The sequence below is a fragment of the Papio anubis genome, chromosome 7, assembly GCF_008728515.1.
Source record: "Papio anubis isolate 15944 chromosome 7, Panubis1.0, whole genome shotgun sequence".
Lineage (NCBI taxonomy): Eukaryota > Metazoa > Chordata > Mammalia > Primates > Cercopithecidae > Papio > Papio anubis.
The window spans coordinates 76013239-76028368 of record NC_044982.1 but is presented as its reverse complement, the minus strand read 5'-3'; the positions used below and the strand labels follow the sequence as shown (position 1 = coordinate 76028368).

Below are 15130 nucleotides of genomic sequence, written 5' to 3'. Positions count from 1 at the left end.
TGCTTTACATAGAGCTCAAAGTCAGGTTTGAAATCTCATATAAATACAGTATTTCAAGAAAATGCTAGCAAAACATGTTACAAGCTTTTCATTTGTTTCCTCTGCTTCTAAAGGAAACCTTTAAATTTACTAGTGACTACACTAACGGTCAATAGCTTTCATTCTTCTGCTGCTTTTTAAGGTAGGTGTAGATTTTGTGCATTTTGTAAATTCATCTTATAAACAGCTTCAGTGACCCTGCAATGAAAATCAAGCATTTTGATGATGTAGTAACCACAGCTACATAATTTTGCACTGGGATGGGTCATAGGGTTGCTATATTTACCTTTTAGTTAGATTTGTTCGTGTGTCTGTATTTATTTATCCTACTTGAATAGCCCTTACAGTGAAGATAAAAGTGTAATTATTATTACAACAATGAAACATTCAGAGTGCCAGAACCTAATATCCTAGTGCCCAGCAACCATAACTAACACCAGTGAATAGCACTTCAAGGCTTTTAATCTCCATGACAACCTACCTTGCATTCTTCAATAAAATACCACTTTGCATGCATACAAACATATTCTTTATACACAGACTACTTGTTAATAAATATCACCTGCACCGAACACCAAAAAAAAAAAAAAAAAAAACCCAAGGCCTTCTTTTTAAATAACTCTAAGTTCTCCCTATAAAACTAATGAATTGAACTCAGAAGGAACTTAATTTATATCTTTACATCCACAGCACACCTACACAATATGCCACCAAAAGGCTTTCTGAAAGAGATATTGAAACTGATACCTTCTTCAATTTGAAATGCTATTCTACCTCTAAAGCATTCATGGGTATTGTATCAAAAACACTTTGTTATCATGAGTAGGTCATTTCATTTTAGACCTAGGCATTGCTGATGTTCTGCCATGGGGCGAACTGCACTGCTACCGGCTTAAGACTTTGTTTATTCCCTCAATTGTTGAAGACAAGTCTCTCATTTTTAGGGTAAGACTCATAGATTTGTTGATTGTTCTGGCTCTTGCCTTCGTTTTTGGGACCCAATTTTTGTTCATTTTGCTCCTTATTAACTTTTACAATCGAGAATAGATCAGAAAGAACTGGGAGAGAAAGCCTGAAACTTTTAGGGGGTGGTTTTTCCCACCCACTTTACTTAAAGGTACCAGGGTAGAAGAAAAGGAGCGAAGTAGAAGTAGTATCTCAAGTGAGATGTGAGGGTCTCTATTGATCTGGTTTATTCATATACCATTTTTCAAAAGGAACGAGACTGGCTTATTGCAGAGAACCTTATCATCTCTTAAAATTGTCCATCTCAGGTGGCTTCTGTATAGATCAGGAAGCCATCAGAAGGAAAAGTTCTTGGACATTAAAGAACCTCACAATGCAGGCCATTGAAGAATCTGATGATGACAGATCACAATTTACTTTTTAGATGATATTTTGCTTTCTTTTGAAAATTGTTTCTCTTTTTGTGTCTCTGGTTCCTTTTTTAAATGGTTTCTTTACTCTGCTACCTACTTAAGAGACTAAGGTTCTATTAATTACTATACTGAACACATAAAACGCAATAGAATTTGAAAAGAATATTTTGAATATAACAACCTATCTAAAGAAAACAACTAAATGGCCTTTTTCATAAATATGTCAAAAAATAAATTCATATTTTCTAAACTAGTATTTTCTTCCAGATAACAATTTAGGTGTACAGAAGTGGAATTCTTCTCATCACGCCAATAATGTCCTCAATGATATAGTCTCACCTTCCTAGAACTAAAATAATGTGGAAGCAAAGCCTATCCATGACTCCTCCTGTCTAGATAATTTCAAATTAGTTGTACTCATCACACCCATAAGGCACTATTTTCTTTTACCTGCACAGGATGGCATGTCTATTTTGCTGTCTCCTTTTTCCTAGTTTTACAGTGGCAGTATTTTCAGGACTCTGAGGTTCATTCTATTCATTACCTCAAACAGCCAGTACAAAATCAGAAAAGCAATTATGCAAACACTGTAACGAACTCTAACAAACATTTTATTAAAATAATTCATTGTTCTCTTTGAATTTTACAAAACAACCAATTTAAGTAATTTTTCTTTTTATTGTATGATATAACTGGATTGTTTTTCCTCAATCGACTGGCTATTTTGTCATGTAAAAATAGTTTTCAGTGTATTAATTATCACATGACTACAGCAGACAACCAGGCAAGGGGCTGTTTTAGGGTTCTGAGAGCTTAGGCAACCAGGCATACTTTATAAAATCACATGGATCTAATGTTGTTGGGATGTGGGTGGGTCTAACAATGATGGTTTCTCTGTTTATGTGACAGCCCTTCCAACTATGCTTTGACCACTTTGAAGTCAACATGAGAGCCAACACTGTGTGTCTTCGTAATATTATCTAATTTCCAAAGCAGTGGCCATCACATTAAACAGACAGCATCACAAATGTCTGTTTAATTGAGCCCAATTGAACCCCAACTAAAATCACTTTTGAGCACAATATTCCAATTAGTTTCTAGCACATTTCTTGCTTGGTATTGGTTAGAAGTCTTTTGCATTTAAAAAATTTAAAACTGGCCTACTTAAGCAATTTCCAATTGCTTTGATTTGTGCAGTAAAACAGAATATCAACATTTCTATTTTTGTGTCTTTAAATATTGCTGTGAGTAGTAATAATGCATCCTCAGCAGTAGTCTCATTCCCTGACACTATCATGGTGAGAAAAGCACTATAGTAAGACCCAGTAACTCTGATTGAAAATAACACTTCCCCCACTATTTTTAGGTGAATGTAATTCTTACAAGAAATTTAAAACAAATTATGAAAATACCACATAATTTTCCTTCTGCCTTCAGGAAAAATAAAACCAATTCCCCACCCCCAAACCCCCCCCCCCAAAAAAAAATTCTGGTCTCTGAAAAGTCACCAAAGAAGGAGACTTTAGGTGACTAACTTTGTCACACATTCCAGTAATTCACAACACTTATATGTCACCCAAATTTCAAATGCAGCTAAAACATAAACTTATCATTTCTTGCTTAGCCTTCAGTAAGGCTAATAAGATGTCTTCCTATGTAAGGAATGAAATAATTCTCAGGCCCTCTGTGACCTTGTTTACTGCAAGCCAAAGGACTGAGAGCTACAATTGTTCTTCCCATCCCGGAATTCACTTCCGACCAGTCAGCAGTTTAATGTTTTCATTTTCCGTAAGCCGTTCACCAAGCTCTCAAAGGCTGGGTTTTGCCAAAATTAGTGATGTATGAAGGCAGCCATGCCCCACCTCCTGTATTTATGTGTTTATAGTTGCTGTTTATAGAATCAACTGACAACTTTTTCAGCTTATGTAGAGATACTGCTTGCCTGTAGAGTGCTGGTAAGCACATTCTCTAAAATCAAAACCCTGAATTTTAGTGTTGCCAGTTTCCATGGTGTAAATGTTCCCACATTTGCTGACGTCACAATACCAACATGAGGTCACCGAACAGGAAGTTGGGAAAAGATGCACATCGTCTGCTCTCCTGAACCAATAAGAGCCAGGTCCAAGACACCATAACTGATTGTTATATTTCAGGAGGTTTTTCTGATTATAAAGGTAATTGGCATAGGAAATTGGAAATAATTAAAAGTAAAATGAAGTAGAAAACAATACCTAGAATTCTAAAAGCTAGAAATGCCAGTGATGTCATCGTTAATGTGGGACATGGTACTACTGCCTACCACAAATAACCCTTATGTGGAATTCTAATAAAGCTGGATTTGTTTCAGTGTAGAAACCATAGGAATTTCAATATATGCTCAAACTGAAGCCATTCCTAATGGGAATATCAGAAAAAGAAGAACTTGGAATTCAGAAGGAAAAGTAAAGAAACTGGTTAAGAATTAATAGAGGATTTAGCAATGAAGTTTTAAGATAGCTAAAGCTGGAAGAAAATAAACTCCAAAGTTTGAATTGTGTTCCTGTATTTGTTGGCTCAATGGAACTGAGGGTGAAGAAGGAGCTAAAGGCAGGAGTTTTGGCAAGATATCATCAAGCCAAATATCAGATATTCTCATATGTTGAAGAGGAGGTTTGAAAATACCAGCCCAACGACGCCGAGTTAATTAAATAATGATTGCCCAATATTTTTCCACCTCAAACATCCGAATAACAACAGATGTCTGACACCAGAAACACAACCCTAGAAGTTGGAGTCAACAGCTCAGTTCTGAGTCCTATCACAAAGGCGTTAAGCACAGAAATTATCTGCAATATAGCAAAACAAATTTAAAATTATTTTGTAAAAGAATATAGAAGGAAGCAGACCTTGAAGCATGAGAATGGTGATAAAAACATTATTGCAGATTCAAGATATTTTAAGTGATGTGGGTATCTCATTTATGGTGCTACGCTTATTTTTTAAATAAACTTCAAAAGCATTTACAAAGTATTCTAAAGAGTTATCATTAATTACGATTCACTATCCATAGCTCCAAACTATGGAGGTTTTCAAAAACTTAAAATCTTTATAGATGAGCATTTCTTTTACATATTTCCCTCAAAATATACTCTTTCTTTGCACTATGATGTTATTGCTGAGACAATTCATTAATTGTGTGGTATTTCTCTAGATTTTACATAGCCTAATTCAGCCCATCTTTTAAAACAAACATTCTTACTGAAGTAAAACATGCATAAAGTACACAAATCTTAAGTGTCCAGTTCAATTAATAACAAAGTAAGCACACTGATGTAAACAGTCCCCACATCAAGAAATAAGAACATTATTCAGCACTTTGAAGGTTCCCTTGTATACTCATCCAGCACCTACTGCCCAATCTTCCCCAAAGAAAGCCACCACCCTGACAACAAACACCATAGATTAGTTTTGCTTTTTTGAATTTAATATAAATGAAATTATTCAATTGCCTTTTTTTATATGTGACTGGGTTTTCATTCAGTATTATTTGTGAGGAGCAGCCTTATTGTTGTGCATAGTTATTTATTTATTTTCATTGCTGTATAATGTTTCATTCAACACTACTTCTGACACAATTTTAGTCTATTATACATTTTGTGCTTATTGTTTGCCTGGTATATACTTTTTACATCCTTTTCTTGCAAATTGTTTGGTCCTTTTTTAAAAAAAGCAAAAAAATATTTCTCTTGCAGGCAGCATACAATTGGGTCTTATTTTAAATAGTCTGATAATCTCTGCTTCTTACAATATTCAGCATAATAATGACATTCAATGGTATACCTAAACCCAAATATATTTGGTATAATCGTATCTTTGAATTTAGATCTACCTCATTTTGCTGTGTTTTCCATTTTTTTCATCTATTCTTGTGATTTCTAGGTTTTTTTTTCAGTTTTCTGTTTGTTTGTTTTTTGTTTTATTTTTGAGACAGGGTCTCACTCTGTCATTCAGGCTGGAATGCAGTGGTGTGATCTTGGCCAACCACAACCTCTGCTTCCTGGGCCCAAGCAATTCTCCCACCTTAGCCTTCCAAGTAGCTGGGAGTTGTGCATCCCCACACGTGCCTAATTTTTGCATGTTTTTGTAGTGATGGGATTTCACCATGTTGCCGAAGTTGGTCTCAAACTCCTGGGTTCAAGCAATCCTCCTGCCTCCGCCTCCCAAAGTGCTGGGACTACAGGTGTAAGTCACCATGCCTGGACTATTCTTGTCATTTCTGTTCCTCTGTTCCTCCTATTCTGACCTCTTTGGGGTTAAATATTTTTAATATTTTATTTTATTTTTTAAATTATTCTATTGGCTTTTTAGCTATACCTCTATTCCTGGTGGTTGATCTAGAGATATGCATCTTTAACTTGTCACAATATATTTAGAGTCAATATTATACCATTTCATTTAAAATATGAGAATCTTACAACCAAATAGCTCTGTTTACCCTCTCATTCTTTGTGCTATTATTGTTATTAAAGACCACTAATACAGAAAACAGTATTGTAATTTTTGCTTTTAATAATGTCTTTTAAAGAAATTAAGAGAGCCAGGCACAGTGGTGCATGCCTGTAGTCCCAGCTACTTGCAGGCTGAGGTGGGAGAACTGCTTGAACCCAGTAGTTCAAGTCCAGCCTGGGCAACACAGCAAGATCCTGTCTCTATTTAAATGTTTTCTAGAAGAGATAGATTAAGAGAAAATAGAAAAATATATGTAGCCTTTTATATTTACTCAAATATTTATCATTTTTAATGCTCTTTATCTGTTCCTGTACATACAAGTTACAATTGTGTCATTTGTCTTCCATCTAAAGAATTTCCTTTAGTATTTCTATATTACAGTCTTATGGCAACAAAGTCTCTCGGTTTTTGTTTATCTTCAAAGATCTTTGTTTCATCTTCATTTTTGATGGATAGTTTTTCTTGTTTTAGAATTTTTGGCTGACTTTTTTTCTTCTTTCAGTGGTCTAAAAATGTTGTTCCATTGTCAACCAGCCTCAATGATTTCAGAGGAGTAGGCAGTGGAATGAGAATGCTTACTGTTATTTCCTTGTTTGTAATATATTGTCTTTCTCTGGCTGCTTTCAAGATTTTCTCTTTCAGATTTATGATTTTGCCTATGATGTGCCCAGGTGTGGTGTTCCTTATAATAATTCTCTTTGGAGTTTGTTGTTTCTTGGATCTGTAAGTTTGTTCTTTATAAATTTTCAACCATTATGTTTCAGGATGTTTTATCCTTCCCTATTCTATCCCCTCACCTTTGGGAGATCAATTTACACATACATGAGACCTCTTGATATTGTCCCATTTGCCTCTGGACACTATTCATTTTCCTTCATTCTTTTCTTCTTTTTCTCTACTCTTCAGATTAATAACTTGTATTGCTCCACCCTCAAGTTTACTGACTGTTTTCTGCCATCTCTACTCAACTTTTAATCTCAACTACTGAATTTTTAATTTTAATTAATGTATTTTTCATTGCTATAATTTTTGGCTCTTAGTTTCTTGTTCTCTGCCAACATTTTCTGTTAATTTATTTTTCCTTTAAGTTTTTTTAATGTATTTATAATAGCAGCTTTTAAATATTTATGTTTTAATTATAGCATCTGAATCATCGGGGGACTAGATCTTAATAATTGCATTTTCTCCTACAGATCACATTTTCCCATAAGTTTGCATACCTAGTTTTTTATCATATTCTAGACTTTTCAAAAGCTATATTATAGAGACTCTGAAATCTATATTCTTCTGAAGAGTGCTGATTTTTGTCCTAGGAGGTAGTTAACTTGGCTAGTCTTGCAATCCGAACTCTTATCTCTCTTGTAGTGGGTAGCAGGTAAAATTTCTGCCCAATTCTTTCATATTCCAGCTGCTGATTTTCACTAGGACACTGGAGTCTTGGGCATATATAGTGGTTAAGTGGAGGTTTGGGTGGAATGTACACACAAATGTTGAGGTTCCCTCCCTCCGCAGCTTCCTTCCTTCCAGGAATTTCCCCCTCAATCCTTCCAGCTTCTCTGCCAGCCTAGAACTCACTCCTCTTTTACCTCAAGCCAGTAAAACTGCAACTTTCTGTTACCCAGAGCCCGTGCAGATTGGTACTGTGGGAGTTCAGAAAACAACACTCCAAAATGAAGGCCTCAGAAGCAGACTCACAGGCAAAAGTTTTTCTTTGACCCCTCCTGCTCTTGTGTCTCTCATTCCCATTCTTCCCAGAGGCTAGCCATAGAAACTAGAAATCCTATTCCCCAAGACAGGTCATAGAAACCAGAAGAACCTCTTTACCCCAAAGCCAACCATAACACCTAAAAATATTCTGTGTAAGAACTAGCCATAAAGAAATTATCTGACCTACCTTGTTTGCCTGTAGGTCATAAGACCCCCCATTCCAAAGAGGGTCCTGGCCCACACCCAGAAGGAAGGAATACTGCTCGGAGAGGCCAAGAATCCAGACAGACAGGCCATGCTAGGCTTCCCCACTCAATCTATTACTATTATATTTTTGTCCAACCATATTTTTACATGGCTGTTTATAGTTTGTTGAACCTAAGCATTAAAACGGACAATTTCCTCTGTATCTTTGGGTCTTCATTGTGAAGGCTCCTGTGTTTACACATTAAATAAATTTGTATGCCTTTTCTCCAATTAATCTGCCTTTGCCAAGTTGATTTTTCAGTGAACTTTCAGAGGACCAAGCTCTTGGTCCCTACAGGACGTACCCTCAGGCAAAAAGGTGTATACTGACAAATCTCACTGTTGCAATTCCTGGCTTTCAAAGGTAGACTCTGTGGTATCTGAGTGTTTTGTTGGTCTCCAGTACTTTCAAATGGGTGATTAGAGGATGGAGAGAGGTGTAAATATATCTTGTTCATATATAATAGTTATCTGTGTGAAGGTTATTCTGGTTAAATAACTCTGCCATTTCTAAAAGTCTGAGTAAATACATATTTTCACTTTCTGCTCTTTTCACTTAACATTATATCATCTGGTTTTTTGTGTGTTATTTACCGTGTGATGTTGCTTTATGTGCTCTGATTAGGTGTATTCATTACATCTGTTGTTCATCTAGATTCGGAGCCTTTAATTCTACCTTCACATTTCCTGTGTGAAATCCTAACATTATTTTGTACAGTCAACTCAGACTGTAAAACCTGGCAAAGCAGTTAGAAAACGAAACACCAGTCATTTTATGTTATGAAGCCAAACTGAGTATTTTAATCAATTCAACTTTTAATAATATAATTTGATCCACATAATAGCATATTTCTAATTACCATCAATAACAAAACCATTTCCTTGTTTTTCTCATTGTAAAAAATCTTTCATTCCTCTGATTTTAAAAAATTGATTTTTGTTCTTCCATTATATAACTTTATGGGGAAGTGTTGTATTTTTCTCTTTTATTTTTCTCAACAAATTTTAGCATAAAAGTAATTTGTAGCATTTTGGAGTTATGGTAAAAAGTTTACTTTTCTACAGATCACATGAAAGTTTATTTAAGAAAGACTCAGCTAAAGTTTCTTTTTCATTTATTCAGTAGACATTCCATAAGTGTTTATTACATACAAGACAGTATGGGAGGTACAAGGGATATTACAATAAATAAGACACCATTCAGAGCCTCCAAGGGCTTATAATCTCTAAGGAAAACAGAGAAGTCATTTAAAATAACAATAAATTTAAATAAGTACTATCAGTGATAAGGATAAGAAGAAGAAATGATAAATTCACAGGAAGGAAGTATTTCCTTCTGCTTGGAGAGATCTAGAGAGTCTACCTAAGTATCAACAGTTGTGCATAATCTTGAAAAATGACTGTGGTTGGCCGGGTACGTTGGCTCACGCATGTAATCCCAGCACTTTGGGAGGCCGAGGTGGGTGGATCACGAGGTCAGGAGATCGAGACCATCCTGGCTAACGTGGTGAAACCCTGTCTCTACTAAAAATACAAGAAATTAGCCAGGCATGGTGGCGGGCGCCGTAGTCCCAGTTACTCGGGAGGCTGAGGCAGGAGAATGGCATGAACCTCGGAGGTGGAGCTTGCAGCGAGCCGAGATCCCGCCACTGTACTCCAGCCTGGGCAACAGAGCGAGACTCCATCTCAAAAAAAAAAAAAGAAAGAAAGAAAGAAAGAAAAATGACTGTGTTTGCCAGAAGCAAGAACTTGAGGAAAAAATACCACACATCTGGTACACTGCAAGTACTTTGTCATAATAGGATATAGCAAGTGAGCGGAGAAATGGCAGAATATGAGACTAGAAAAGCAGGCAGGGGACAAATGAATAATGGTCCTGTGAATTATATTTGCTATAGAAGTATCGGCATTTTATTCTGTGGGTGATGAGAAGTTATTGCCAGATTTTAAGTAGGATTAACATAATGAGATTTGAGTTTCCGAAATATTACTCTGACTGCAGAGTGGAGAATGGATTACATCAAAGGCTGATACAGAAGGGATTTGGTCCATAAGCCATATTGTTTGCCAACCCCTGGAATAGATGATTCCTCCCAAAGCAACAAGATTAGCTAGAAAACTATTGCAATAGCCCAAGTGAGTTATAATGAGAGTTTGACTCAGAGCAGCGAAAATGAACGTGCAGAGGAGGAGAAAATTCTAGAAACATTAAGGAAGAGTTGGTGACCAATTGGATTTTGTGGCTACTAGGGAAGAAATTTAGGAGGATCTTCTTGAACAATACTCCGCAAGCATAGGCAACCAAAGCAAAAAGGACAAATGGGATCACATGAGGTTAAAAAGCTTTTGCACGGCAAAGGATACAATCGACAAAGTGAAGAGATAACCCACAGAATGGGAGAAAATATTTGCAAACTCTTCATCTGACAAGGAATTAATAACCAGAATGTATAAGGAACTCAAACAACTCTATAGGAGAAAGTCTAATAACCCTATCAAAAAATGGCCAAAAAAGTCGAATAGATATTTCTCCAAAGAAGACATACTAATAGCAAACAGGCATATGAAAAGGTGCTCAACATCACTGATCATCAGAGAAATGCAAATCAAGACTACAATGAGATAAAATGGCTTATGTCCAAAAGACAAGCAATAACAAATGCTGGCGAGGATGTTGAGAAAAGGGAACACTGAACACTGTTGCTGGGAATGTAAATTAATATAGCCACTACAGAGAACAATTTGGAGATTCCTCAAGAAACTAAAAATTGAGCTATCATATGATCCAGCAATCCCACTGCTGGGTATATACCCAAAAGAAAGGAAATCAGTATATCGAAGAAATATCTGCACTCCTATGTTTGTTGCAGCAGTGTTTACAATAGCTAGGGTCTGGAAGTAACCTAAGTGTTCATCAACAGATGAATAGATAAAGAAAATATGATACATATACACAATGGAGCACAATTCAGCCATAAAAAATGAATGAGATCCAGACATTTGCAGCAATATGATGGAATTGGAGATCATTATGTTACGTGAAATAAGCCAGGCACAGAAAGACAAACATTGCATGTTCTCACTTATTTGTGGGATCTAAAAATCAAAATGATTTGAATCATGGACATAGACGGCAGAAGGGTGGTTATTAGAGGCTGGGAAGGGTAGTGGAGGCCTCAGGGGCAGTTAATGGGTACCAAAAAAACTAGAAAGAGTGAATAAAACCAACTATTTGATAGTGCAATAGGGTGACTATAGTGAATAATAACTTAGTTGTACATTTTAAAATAACTTAAAAAGAGTGTAATTTGATTGTTTGGAACTCAAAGAATAAATGCTTGAAGTCATGGATACACCATTCCCCATGATGTGCTAATTTCACACTGCATTCCTGTATCAAAACATCTTATGTACCCCATAAATATATACACACACTATGTATCCATAAGCATTTTTAAAAATAAAAACAAAATAAAATAATAAAAGTGTTTTAAAGAAAGAAATTTAAGAAGGCTCTAAAGTTTATAGTTTGAGTGACTGGAACAATCAGGTTATGATCAATAAAAATGAAAAAAAAAAAAAAGAAGATCAAGAGATTGGTGATCCAAAGACCTGGCCAGGTCACAAATTACAGGTTTGTTAATTGCATTATCACGATACATTAAATATTTTAATCACTATATAATGAACATATTTTCAATAGAAAATTGTATTTGTCCACTTAATCTGAAGAATACGTTTGTTATAGGAAACTGAATTTGCTCACATAAGCTGTAAATGAACTAACTCACAAGTCTCATATTATTTAGTTTCCCCCGAGGAACAGAAAATCTCAGATTCCTTGGTTGAGCTTTTTCCTTGCAGACTTTTTGAAATAAAGACTACTTCTAGCTGCTTCAAACCTACTACACCCAGTGTAAAAGCACTTTTTTCCACATCCTGGAAGCTCCATTTATATACAATGCTAAGCCTATGGACCATAAATGCAACCCAATGTGGTAATTCCTAAATTCCTATTTAACACACTTGATCTCCAACATTTTACTATGAATAACTATTAGATCCTGTGAAAGGGGGTGTTTAGAGTATAAAAACAGAGAGGATGAAACTCAGAAAGAAATAAAGCCCCAGAAAAGCATCAGTCTATGTAGCCTAGTTATAGTGGCTGTACTTTATTAAATTCAGGTTCATTTTAGTTCATATCCCTTAGTATTCTGCAAAGTTGATTGTCATCTTCTCTAGGCGTTCATTTTCTCAGATAGGATAGTTTTGCCTTTTTTCTTTCCAAACCTTACATTAGTCCCCCTGTCTCTATAGTTACTATTCTCTAGATTTATAATTGTTCCATTATGTCTTTCTTGAGGTGCAACAACCAGCTATGCACACAACCTTCAGGTGTGGATTCACTATACTTCTATTAAAAGGTAGGATTTTATTTCCCCTGTTTTCTATTCTATGCCAGTTATGTGCAGCATTTTTATTGTTTTGGGGGCTCCAAGACAAATTAGATTCTCAAGGAAACTCTATTATTACTAATGTCATCAACTAATGTCTTAGTCTGTTTTGGCTGCTACAACAAAATACCAGAGGCTGGGTGGCTTATACACAACAGAGACTTACTTCCTGCAGTCCTGGAGGCTAGAAAGTCCAAGATCAAGGTGCTGGCAGATTCGGTGTCTGAGATGGGTCCATTTCCTGATTTATAAGTGGTGCCTTCTCACTCATCCTCACAAGGTGGAAAGAACAAGGCAGCTCTCTGGAGTCTCCTTTAATAAGAGCACTAATCCCATTCATGGGCGAAGAGCACTCATGATTTATTCACCTCCCAAAGGCCCCACCTCCTCATACTATCTCCTTTGGGTTAGGATTTCAACATATGATTTGGGGAGGGGGAGGAAATACAAACATTCAGACCATATCAGCATACTAAAATTTTTCCTGTCTATATCCTGTTTCAAGTTATTATAAAAAATATTAAAGCACTCTGCTCCCATATACAAAGAACCAAGCAATAAGACCAAAGCAGCTAAAAACATAAAACTTAACAGGAACCACTGCTTCCCAACCAATTAATTTCAACCAATTAATTTAATTTAACCAATACCACGTCCCAACCAATTACTTTCAAATTTGAATTTGTGACTCTATTTATATATATAAGAGACAAAATCGATAACTAAACATTGTTTTGACTTGCCAGGTGCTAAGTAAATAATGTTAAAAAAAGGTTTGTCTTGCCTTTTATTAACTACACCTAGGGGGGAAAAAAATCCAAACTGTGCACTGATTACTAAGAGCCAGTATGAGTTCTTTGAGAAATTATGCTGCTAGGAAATGACTGAATAAGGAATTACGTGAAACTAATCTGATTTTTAATTTTCTCACCCTGCCCCACCCCCAGCTATATAATTACTGGCCTGGAAAAATCAAAAAGGTGCTGTAAACTGAGTGTATCTACTTTCGGCCACAGACACAGAAGATTGAATTAACCACACTCCTCCATTCCTAGCATCTTACCATCAATGGTTAAGCCTTGTGTCTTTTTTATTGCTGTTTTATTTTTTTTCTGTCATCCCCATATCTCTCCCAATCTCCTCAACCCCATAACACCTATTCTAATTATTTGAATATATATCTTTTGTGTCATGTTTTTCCCAAATGGATTTTTTGTTTGTACATAATTATGCACACACATGTACACACACATGTATAAAACTCTGTAACTTTCTTCATTACATAGTATGTGTGTAAGATTCATCCATGTTGCCATGCAGATAGCATACACCTAATATGTTACTTTTAGCTGCTGTTAAAGCAGCATCAGATATTTCCCTAAGATATTTGACAAAATATCTCGTGTTATCTTCAAGAGTAAGTTGGATATACTGAACCTGTGGCAGCAGAGTATAAGGAAATTCAAAGTTGGAAACAATATTAAAAGTGTGTTTCTTTGACAGATATCCCAATTATGCAAACTATATGAGTGTATTAAATTATTACATGCATCTCAAAAATATGTATGTCTATTATGTATCAATAAAAAAATGTAAGTGTGTTACTTAATGTAACAGTGTCAACCTCTCAAAAGGAAGTTCCTAAGCCTGTCCTTTGGCCACATTTCAATACTCAATAGCTACACATCATTAATGGTCACCATATTATACAGCATAGTTGTAACATTTCCGTCATCACAGAAAATCCTATTGAAACACTGTTTGAGAGCTATTCCCAAATTTCCTCATCCAGCTAGTTACCAGCTAGTCAGGAAAGGAGTTATTGGTAATCCTGGAAGAAATAACTAATAAGATGAATTTAAATGTCAAGATTCAGAAAGATCACAATAGGTGAGAATGTTAGTCATACACTGAAAAGTTGAAACTTAATAACAATAAATATAAACCATTGCACTTAGATTCAAAGTTCAAAATACAATTGCTCAAGTATAACATTCAAGGAAAACCTACCCTGTTAGAAGTTCAAATTTAAAAATCCTAGCGGGTAGAAATGGGGTGGTGCTCTTAGATAATCATAAGCTTACTCTGGGCCAACAGTGTGCCAAAGTGGCTAAAGTTAATTCAAATATAGCCTATTGAATGGGAGTACAGTGTGAAATAGTGCCTATGTAGGTCCATCTCTATGCAGAGAATCATGTTCATCTCTGACTGTAATGCTTTGAGAGAAAGCTATCCAAGTGTATTAGTCCATGTTCATGCTACCTGAGACTGGGCAATTTACAAAAGAAAGAGGTTTAAGGGGACTTACAGTTCCACACAGCTGGGGAGGCCTCACAAGCATGGTGGAAGGCAAGGAAGAGCAAGTCACATCTTACATGGATAGGAGCAGGAAAAAGAGAGAGTTGTACAAGGGAACTCCTCTTTTTAAAACCATCAGCTCTCATAAGACTTATTCATTATCATGAGAACAGCACAGGAAAGACTTGCCCCCATGATTTAATTACCTCCCACTGGGTCCCTCCCACAACAGGTGGGAATTCAACATGAGATTTGGGTGGGGACACAGCCAAACTATATCACCAAGATTATGTCGAGATGAGAAATCATGAGGGTAAACCATGTCATACCAAGTGAACGTGAGGTCTTTAAATATTCGAAGATCTGTTTAATGAAAATAGAGTGTTATTACAAACAACAATACTGAGTCCAGCCAGGCACGGTGGCTCATGCCTGTAATCCCAGTACTTTGGGAGGCCAAGGTGGGCAGATCACTTGAGGCCCAGAGTTCGAAACCAGCCTGGCCAACATGGTGAAATC

General features: G+C 36.1%; 1 long non-coding RNA gene across 1 annotated transcript; it reads left to right on the top strand.

Annotated features, from left to right (window-relative positions):
• Nucleotides 1-3447: 3447 nt before the first annotated feature.
• On the top strand, nucleotides 3448-14561 carry LOC108587037. The gene is made up of 3 exons (XR_001905214.3): nucleotides 3448-3592; nucleotides 12223-12283; nucleotides 13261-14561. It is a non-coding gene; the product is annotated as an uncharacterized LOC108587037 (long non-coding RNA).
• The last annotated feature ends 569 nt before the right edge of the window (nucleotides 14562-15130 follow it).